Genomic DNA, 10,795 nt, shown 5'->3' with positions numbered 1-10,795 from the left:
TAGCAAAAGCATAGCCTCCGAAATAATCTTGTAAAATAAGTCAAAGCACACAGTCGCAAAATAAATACACGAAACTAAGACGGCACCAATTTTAGAGGTGCGTCATAGTTCTCGCGGTTGCACGCCGCCGACGCGATTGTGGCAGCTGGAAACACGTCCGAGCTTATTTGCAGGAAATTATAAACCATTAACTTTGAGTTTTAGACTACAATTGTCGCTGCATGGTACAAATGCACTCAAACTGGGAGAAAAATACCACACGATTGCAGTTTTTCTTGAAGAATGATAAATACGATTGTATTGAATGCGTTGAGCACCGACTACCAGGCTTAAACTTTGTCGGAAAATATTGAAGTTGCAGGTCGGAAATCTCGAAGCCTAAATTGATAGGGATCGAGGGAAGACATTGAACTTATTTCAGTAACTAGTTAAGCAACTCTATATATATTGGTTGGCTCTCTTTTTCTTTATTTCAATATACGCTCAACGCATTTCGTTAGAAGGTATTACACAGACTTGGTGGGGGTAGTGGGGGGGGGGGTTGTATGCAACGACCAATTTTTATGTTACCTGTTTTCTTTAACGCAAAGGAAAGCTTGCGGGTCAGAGTGTGTCTAGTTACGGAATAGTAACGCGGAAAATACCGTGAAACATCTATGATGAAACTTTTCCGATGTGCGGGGTGACTATGATGCCGTAAACGCAACACATGCTGCAAACAGTGGAAGGTGAGCGCGAGAACGGTTAGTGTTTGCGCGCGGAGGTTTGCTGCGCATATAGGCCTCCAACGCTCAAGTTTGCGCAGCGCCGTCCGCCGCCCCAGCGGAGAGAGGGCAAAACTCCGGTAGCTGGGACGGGTCGCTCTTGCTTGGTTTTCCCATCGCGCGCGCGGAGAACGTGCTCCCCGGGGCTTTTATCTCGCATTTTTCACGCTATGGGTGCCGTTCCTTCGTCGTACTCGAAAGCAGGCACGCAGTCCTGCTGCATTGTGAACTGTCACAAAAGTTTAAAAATGTCCAAGAGCCGAAAACTTCCTGTCATCTTCTACCGTTTCCAATGCAAGCAGTCCGAGGAGCAGAGGCGTTAAGAGTGGATTATGGCAGTTCGCCGCGATGCTTTCGCGGTCTTGTCACCTTGAAGCAGTTTTTGTCGTACACAGTATTACGAACTATTAACGGGGAGAAACGCGATGATCGTGCTCATTTGAAAGGGAAGTGCGTTTGTGAACCGAAGTTACAATAAATAGACAGCCGCTGTACGTTTCGAGATTGCGCGCTGGCTTTCCGAGTCAACCATTTGTAATGTTACAGCAGCGGAGCATTTGGGCTTATTACACCACAGTTTAAATAACGTACCGTGAGTACTAAGTGTTTAATTCAGCTGATTGCGGTACATTTCCCGTCGCGGCTCCCTGTAAAGAGAATTAAGCTGTATGTTTTGCACTGAGCGTTTATATTGGCCTTGCATGCGACAGGCCGTGATTGTTTAGAAGGCTGAAGTGTTGCGCTGCTAAAATCGTGGTCATGGGTTCGATTCACGCATACAGCAGCTGCATTTCGATGGGAGCGAAATGCACTAACACCGGCGTACTTAGATTTACGTACACGTTAAAGAAACCCAGGTGGCCGAAATTAATCCGAATTAATCCACCACGGCGTGCCTCGTATTAATGTCATGCGTTCGGCACGTAATAAAAAGCCTTGCATGCCGCTTTGGAAACGAGCTGAAAAAAGAACCAAGGTGGCAATTAAATTTTCGATGGCTTCGCGAATTCAGATGCGCTTATTATTGGGCACAAATCTCGGCATAATCATAAACATGCGCGATCCCAGTGGGTATTGTATAGTATCAGGGGCGTAGCCAGAAATTTTTTCGGGGGGGGGGGGGGGGGGTCCAACCATACTTTATGTATGTTTGTGCGTGCGTTTGTATGTGTGCGTGTACATATACGCAAGCAAAATTGAAAATTTTTGGGGAGGATTTGAACCCCCCCCCCCCCTTGGCTACGCCCCTGTGTAGTATGATGCTGACCAAGCGAGCTGTCGAAACAACCAAAGCGACATTCGAATAAGCGAACACGGTGCGTGATCAGACGTCGATATTATTCGAAATGAAACACGCCTCTGCAAGAAACATGCATCGTCGAAGTGGGCATGAAATATCTATTTATTTTTTGTTTCCGTATATCATTATGCTGTCAAAGGGAGCTCTAAAAAAATCCAAGGCGACATTAAACTTGCGATCCGACGTTGTTATCATTCGATGCAAACCTCGGCAAAAGTGAAACTCCCACGAAACTGAACACTGCGCATTGCGATGCAGCCAGTGACTCAACAGGGCAGATGTAAATTTATGCTCTTCACACTGAGCTCATATTAAATTTAAAGCCGCACGACAAACTTGGCATCCAAGCAATTGAAAAGTTATCAATAGAAAACGCACGCGAAAGCGTGCTGGATGGTTGCTGACAGCTCCGAGTATACAAGACTGCCGCGACGAATGTGCGTTTTACCGGTAACATAATTACAGAACTCGCGCAGTCACCTCCCTACTCATGTCAAAGAAATGTGCCCGTTCAGCATCTGCACGCACGTAGCGCTCGCACAAACAGCATCGCCCTTGACGACCTGCTCGGTCCCGAAAAGGTGGTCGATCAACCGTCCTCCTCTGGTAAGATTCCCACCGTTAAAACGTTTTTTTCCATCTCTGGGATCTTTCTAAACCTTCAGAGCAAGCGACACTTGAAGCTGCACGTGCACGGCGAGCAGAGAACAGCGCGTGCAGGGTGCCTGAACGTGCGGGGACAGCGCAGTCAAAAGGCTGGTGTGGGGACAGGAGCGACCGGTTTTCGCAAGAAAGGCGGCGAAACGCGTGCGACGCAGCGCCCCCTGGCCGAGCTTGGGAGGCCTATGCGCTGCGACTCGACATGTTCCGCTAGTAGCCGCGAAGGCAGCGCCGCTTCACAGCGCGCCACTGCTTTTAACTCGTAAGAAGCACAGAATACAGTGGCGATGGGTTATAAATTAGGGCTCCGTGTTTTCGGAGTTTATTTTTCTTGAAATCCGGAGGGTGTTTTCCGGAGTTTATTATTTGGGAGAAAATTCGGCGTTTATCGATGTTTATTTCATGGAAATCTCCAATTCTCCAAAATGCGGTGTTTAATTTTGCATTATAAGTTGTTGAAATGTGTTCTTATTAATTTTATTTCAAATGAAAATACGTTGCATTGTTGCTGGTAATCCTGTTTCTCCATCCTTTCATTTTCTCTCAATTCCTGTTCATTTACCCTGTTAATAACCCAGTAAAAAAAAGTGAACGGGTCCAACTGGTCATACCAGTTCCCAGCAATTGGTCCGAAATGGAATGAATTGGAAACCAATTGGAATGCTGCACTTCAACAGGGAGGACCAATTGGACCTCACAGTTCCAAGTGGTCATTCCAATTGGTCCACCGTTTGCCAATTGGTCTCCCAAGTGGAATGCTTCTTAGTCCAATTGATGTCAGAAATTCCAATTGGAAAACCATTGGAACAGTGCGTTCCAATTGGCCTCCCAATTGGAATGCTTGTTGATCCAATTGCATGTGCACATTCGAATTGGAAAAGCACTATACAATCGTAGTAGACCCATTGTTTGAAATACTTAGTTGCAATATGTTTCTAACTAACATGGCAACCCTAAAAAAGGTAGGTCATGCTCTTATATATATATACATATTATATATATATATATATATATATATATATATATATATATATATATATATATATATATATATATATATATATGTATATGCATTCAGCCGGATAAACAGTTGACAGACAGTTTGATTGAACTGGCTCACCAGTTAAGCACCAGTTAGCTTTAATTGGATGACCATTTGTGATCAACTGGTTAACCATTTGGGAACCCATTAGCTTCAACTGGATGATCACATCTACTCAATTGGTCAACCAATTGAATACCACCTGCAAGCCTAGCCACTTTACAACCGATGCGAAGTTTGCGAACAGCCGCCGCACTTCGCTGACACGAGAACACGGATAGGGTGCCTTGATGCCCGCGCGCTCAGCGGGGGCGCGCGCATCGAGGCACTCTAAACACGGACAGGAAACGGCTGAACAAACATTGGTTTCGTACTAACAACCCTTCCAAAAAAGTTGCACTTGAAGAGGTAAGATAAGGTAAAAATACGCTCTAAAATAAAAAAAAACAATTCTTGCTTACAAAATTTCGTACTGTTTGTTGACACAAGCGAGAATATTAAAATTTAGTTTTCTCAGAAGTGCGTGCGTTGCGGCAAGTTCCATCAGCATAGTCATCGCGATCGGACCGCGCTTTTTTGTGGACGCATCAGACTACATCAGACGCATCATGCCACAGGTCACCGGCGTATTTTATATCCGGCGTCTTTGAAATATTCATGTTGGCACAGTCCGTGGATTCAGCCACATTCGAGGTAAGTATTTTACTTTTGAACTTCTGCAATTGTTGCATTATTAGCAGCTTTCGCACATTTCGTTCTTTACCCTAACTAGTGTTGGCTCGCGACTGCAGCCAACTGCAGTGGACACGGTGACGGGCGCAGCAAGCATGACGTGTGGGAGCTACTGTACGCGGTAAGTCTTGTTACATCGCTAACATTTTCATCTTGTAGATTGTATGAGCGGAAAACAGCAGGAATAGAAGGAAAGATCTTGACAGGACAGACGCTCAACTTACTACTGCAGTTTATTGGAAATTTTTCTCACGGAGAGCACGGAATCGCGCATGTGCAGCCACCTTATCACAAGCGAGACAAGGCCAACAGGAAGGTTACTTATCCGAACTGCCGCCCGTTAACTATTTAAAAAGCCTATTTCTTTATCATTCAGCGCTACCGAGGGAACACTGATGCACGGGGTTGAGTTTGCTTTAATCTGTACAGCTTCCATGATCTCGGTGGTCAGTCTGTGTTTTGATTTGCTAAGAACATTAGTGCTCGTAAACTGCCGATTGCACCCGCAATCTCCGCAGTGCAGAGTGAGGTGCGTGCCACCTGCGAGAACCTTCCATGACGATGCATGTTCTCTGAGTCTGTCATTTAGACATCGGCCCGTCTGGGCGATGTACACTTTTCCGCAGCTCAATGAAACTGTACACGACCTCATCGGTACAGGGAACAAAGTGCATGGCACGTGTTTTTGTGCAACTTTTCTGGTTCACATTTCCCTTCCCATGATTTTTAACCATGGAGCATAGCTTGGCCAGTTTGCAGGGGGCTGTGAGCACGACGTCAACCCCGTGCTTGCGACCAATCTTCTTCAAATTGTGCCACACAGAATGCACATACAACATGACCACAATATTTTCTGTTTTCTTTTTATCCTGGGTGTTGTTAGCATTTGTCCTCTTTAACTTTCTTAACAACGTGCCACCCACTGCAACTAGCAGACTGTCAGGGTAACCCGAGCTGAGCAGGTGACTTGCTTGCAGAAGCTATGCTGTATGTTATGGAGACAAGATTTCTTCAGCAATGAACTAAGGCAGGAAATAGCAGTTGCTATTTATTTTTTACGAGCTTACTGTGAGATGAATCATAAGGTAACAGACCCTTCTTAGACCGTGGCGAAAATTCCTAGCAAACATGGTCAACTCGATTAAAGTTCATTATCATTCACTCATGAACAACCAGCCAATGATGATTTGCAGTTTTTAGATGTTACCGAGGTTTTTAATTGAGTTGACCATGTTTGCTGGGAATTTTCGCTGCGGTCTAAGAAGGGTCTTTCACCTTATGATTCATCTCACAGTAAGCTTGTAAAAAAAAAGAACAATTGCTATTTCCTGCCTTAGTTTGTCGTTGAAGAAGCCTTGTCTGCATAACATAAAGTATAGTTTCTGCAAGCGAGTCGCCTGCTCAGTTCGGGTTACCCTGACAGTCTGCTTGTTGCAGTGGGTGGCACGTTGTTAAAGGAGTTAAAGAGGACAAATGCTACCAACAACAAGGATAAAAGGAAAACAAAAGATTGTGGTCATGCCGTATGTGCATTCTGTGTCGCACAATTTGAAGAAGATTGGTCGCAAGCATGGGGTTGACGTCGTGCTCACAGCCCCTTGCAAACTGGCCAAGCTGTGCTCCATGGTTAAATATCATGGGAAGGGAAAAGTGAACCAGAAAGGTTGCACAATAACACATGCCATGCTCTTTCTTCCCTGTACCGATGAGGTCATGTACAGAGTTCCGTTGAGCTGCGGAAAAGTGTACATCAGCCAGACGGGCCGATGTCTAAATGACAGACTCGGAGAACATGCATCGTCATGGAAGGTTCTCGCAAGTGGCACGCACCTGTCTCTTGAGAGAGATTGCGGGTGCAATCCGCAGTTTACGAGCACTAATGTTCTTAGCAAATCAAAACACAGACTGACCACAGAGATCACAGAAGCTGTACAGATTAAAGCATACTCAACCACGTGCATCAGTGTTCCCTTCGTAGCGCTGAATGATAAAGAAATAGGCTTTCTAAATAGATAAAGGGCGGCAGTTCGGATAAGTAACTTTCCTGTTGGCCTTGTCTTTCTTGTGGTAAGGTGGCTGCACTTGTGAGAAAAATTTCCAATAAACTGCAGTTGGAAGTTGAGCGTCTGTCCTGTCAAGTTCTTTCCTTCTATTCCTGCTGTTTTCTGCTCATACAATCTACAATATGTTGCACCAACTGGCCCAGCATACCAACTTATTGAACAGTTTCATCCTTCGTGCAGAGGTGAACACACTTGTCTAGAACACTCGAACGGCACGCTTTGGACTGTACTGACGACGTTTGCATGCATGACTGCTTAGGGTGAATGCTCGAGCGTGGGCTATCTCAAACTGCTCGTGCTGGAGCGTGCTGTTACAGCATTTTAGACAAATGTGTTAACCTCTGTACTACAGCCATGTAGCTCATTTTCCTCACAGTCTTGTCATATTTTTCTTTCACGCAGCATGTCTCATTGCTGACGCAACGCGGAACAAAGAAAGAACCCTAAGCAACGAGAATATATCCTCGACCTTGTCTCCTGAAGCTGAAGCAGAACGGGCAACAGTTTGACAACGAATACCCTTGGTAGCAGGAATTGTATAGCTGTACTATGAAGCCCCCTCTGTATGAGATGTTTTCACCGAACAACTGTTGTGTAATAAAGGCTCTTCGTGTTGAACACCACCTAGTTTCAATTGGGTGACCATTTACTATTAACTGGATTGCCTGTTGAACACCAGTTCACTTTAACTGGTTACCCATTTGGACACCGGTTAGCTTCAATTGGATTACCACATCTATTCAATTGGTTAACCAATTAAACACCACCTAGTTTCAATTGGGTGACCAGTTACGATTAACTGGATTACCAGTTGAACACCAATTCAGTTTAACTGGTTACCCATTTGGGCACCAGTTAGCTTCAATTGGATGACCATGCGTGTTCAAGTGGTTGACCAATTAAACACCACCTAGTTTCAATTGGGTGACCATTTACTATTAACTGGATTACCAGTTGAACACCAATTCACTTTAACTGGTTACCCATTTGGGCACCAGTTAGCTTCAATTGGATGACCATGCGTGTTCAAGTGGTTGACCAATTGGACCCGTCTATGTCAACTGGTCAACCAATTACCACTAGCTCTACCCAAATGGTTTACCGATTGGATATGAACTGGTTTACCAATTGGATGTAATTGGTGCGTTCCAATGGGTGGCGAAATTCCAATTGGTCGAAAACAAGTTAGTGCCGATTGGTATTTTTCCAATTGGACCACTTGAATTTTTTTGACTGGGAAGACTGCTGTAAACTACCCTAAGTGTACTTTTTTTTGGGCGGGGGGAGGGGCGAGAGGGGGAGGGCAGGAGCTAGTCAGCATCTCAGCTTTTTCTCCCAGCCTCCCTTACCTTTTTGATGAAAAATACCGGACATATTATTATCACTATTCTCAATACTCCAAAATCTTAGATGAAATGATATCTGAACACGAAAACGTGAACACAATAAGTGTATGTTAGATGTCGGGAAGGTTTTAACGCAGAAACACATATACATACAAGCACAAATACTTGAATACAAAACATCTACGTTTGTTCGCATTTTAAAGGGGTACTGACACAAGAATTTTGGCCTCGCGTTTTTTTTTTTTTTCTGCAATGTGTTTTGCTGGGGGCCTGTTAGACATAACAAGGCACATCGTTTGCTGCAGCGCGCGACAGATAATTAATTACTGGCTCCTCATTACCGACCAGTGTCAGTTTCGGTTTCAAAAACGACAAGCCTCCGGGCGCAACTATCACAACCTAGCGGGTGCAGCGCTCGATCAAGTCAGCACACAACTGTGACGCACTTCCGCGCGGTTCGCGAGCAGCCGCCGAGAAGCAGGCGGCTTAAGCGAAAGCGCCAAAAAAAAAAAAAAAAAGCGCGGCTATGGCGCCATCGTAACTTGTTGCAGCGTGGTCACGCGAAGGAAGTAGGGGGTCGCCGAGGGTCACCTTTGAAGGTGTCAATCGCCCGAGGGTGTCGATCGCTCACGCAAACTTCAAAATTCATTAGCTCGTAAAAGAAGTGTATGTACAGAGAATGAACGATATAGCAATATTTTTCGACAAAATTAAGCCTATCATTGTGCTTCCGTCGGTGCCGTCCTTTGTTGTATTGGAGCAATGGTGATGGCCAGACCTGTAGAAAGAGTGGTCCTTCCAGTCAAGAGCCACATCACTGTGGACTGTCAGCAGCGTTTTCTTGTTGTAGGTGCACATGTGTAGATCCTAAAAATTTTGGCCTACACCCACCCTGGAAATTTGGCCGAGAATAGGGTGGCTTAGAAAAAATATTCAAAAGCTAGAAAAAGAATAATTTCTCGTTTTGTACAACAAAAAGATTTTTTTTTGGAAATACTATTTTGAAAATATAAAACGGGGGTCGAATCAGTTCTTATCGAATAAGAATTAAACGAGTAATACATAAGAAGATCTGACGTAGTCTACTTTGGTTAACGCTGAATCTTGTTATAACGCTGAAGCTTGTTATAAAACCTTGAACGGCCTCTCATTCTTTTCCATTGCTGTGCCCAAGGGAAGGTGCACCTAGGGATAGTAAATTTGAAAGTGTTACATCTAATGAAATGAGGAGAAACTGTGTTTCTCGAGATCTCTTTCTTAATGCGGAAATATTTCGGCCAGAGATCAGAAAGTTTTGTATTGTTTCATCTTCTCTACAATAAGACCAAAGCTGGAAGGGCGCCAAACTAGCTCTGTATAAATAAAAATTCAATGTAGGTATGGGATAGCGTATAACTTCAAGACCTTTATTATGACACGATGTACTTTTCCAGGGTTTCAATAGGCGATTAAAGTCCGGGGAATTCCTTAGAGGTGGTATATCAAATCCTCGCATCATCATTTGCCTCCGAAATCTAGCCGCTATATACTGTAAAAGCTGATGATGTAGGGGTCATATTAATAGCTGGTCCGTCTAATGACGCTTTCGCTAGTACATCAGCCGTTTCACTTAGAAATAGTCCTCCATGCCCAGGTACCCACAGTAGTCGAACATAAGTGATCAGGTACTAGAGATTTGAACTCTTTCAATGTTTTCGAATCACCGGATGCCGTGAGCGCACTGCACACGGTTAAAGAGTCCGTTATTAATACGGCGGAATTCATTGATGTGGTCAGTTTACGAAGGGCCAATACTATACCGCTAAAAAAACTGCAATAAAGATTGGTGTGAAATCTCGAAATCGGAGGGAAAAGGACCAGTCGAGAACAGGGCAGTGCATAACGATGCCGTTCTCTTCTTCTCTCCGCAATGCGTCCATCGCAGTGACATTTCCTTGCATTCTTTGCAGGCAGTCCTTTATAGTAGCTCTTAACATATTACTCAGTAGGTGTTTGGCATATTAGGGAAAATGTCATCAAATTAGATCTGGAGAGAATTTGTCCCATTACAAACCGGAGTAACCTCCCTAATATGGACGGACAGTGGACCGAGAAGAGATTGTACGATCTTTACTTGTGAAATCTAGGCCAATGAAAAGAAGAAACCAGGGTGCGCAATGAAAACTATTTGGTTACGCCTAAAAGGGCACTCATATGCCCTTAAATATGTTTGTACAGCCAATATTCTGAATGTAGTTACGAGTGAAGGAATTCTAGCTTCCATATACAAAACGTTAATTGCTACAAATTTAGTGAGCCCTTAGCACATTCGCACAGCCTGTTTTTCCGGAAGAACAAGGGGTCGAAGCTTATAGGTAGGTGCCCGACAGTATAAAACACACCCAAATTCTAGCACCGGTCTTAAATGCATGCGGTTTATTGATAAAATTTATAATAACGTGGCTCTACGCATTCCTGTTCTTGGCATCAAAAATGCTTAAGCTCTTCTTCTTCTTCAAAGCTCGTTTTACGCCATGCCGTTTCGAACCACTTCTTCTTCTTCTTCAAGGAATAGATTGGTGCCCAATGTCTTCATGTCATTTGTCTACTATTTCGAATATTCCATCTTGTAGCTAAAGAAGAACTGCAGCGCAAAACTCGAAAACGAACACTCAATGGCTGATAGAAGTATAGGAAAGTCGGCCTCTTACGCTTCATATTCGAGTTTTGCGTTACAACATCCCGTTCTTCAGCAAGTACCAACCAGCCCAAGAAAAACCAATTGTTTGAACGAAAGCATGATAGGATATAGCAAAGGACCCAAATGAAACAGACTGTATATGCGGCCACGTTGGTTGTTTTGGTCACGATTGTTAATGCGACGGTGGTTTAATGGATCTGGCTCGGTT

At 44.2% G+C, this 10,795-nt stretch overlaps 1 long non-coding RNA gene across 1 annotated transcript; it reads left to right on the top strand.

Moving 5' to 3' along the window:
• The first annotated feature begins 4,365 nt into the window (after positions 1 to 4,365).
• LOC119402965 (uncharacterized) lies at positions 4,366 to 7,360 on the top strand. Its single transcript, XR_005186029.2, has 3 exons — positions 4,366 to 4,459; positions 4,539 to 4,619; positions 6,964 to 7,360. It is a non-coding gene; the product is annotated as an uncharacterized LOC119402965 (long non-coding RNA).
• The last annotated feature ends 3,435 nt before the right edge of the window (positions 7,361 to 10,795 follow it).

Source organism: Rhipicephalus sanguineus, chromosome 8, assembly GCF_013339695.2.
Source record: "Rhipicephalus sanguineus isolate Rsan-2018 chromosome 8, BIME_Rsan_1.4, whole genome shotgun sequence".
NCBI classification, from domain to species: Eukaryota; Metazoa; Arthropoda; class Arachnida; order Ixodida; family Ixodidae; genus Rhipicephalus; species Rhipicephalus sanguineus.
This window is presented reverse-complemented; position numbering and strand designations above follow the sequence as displayed.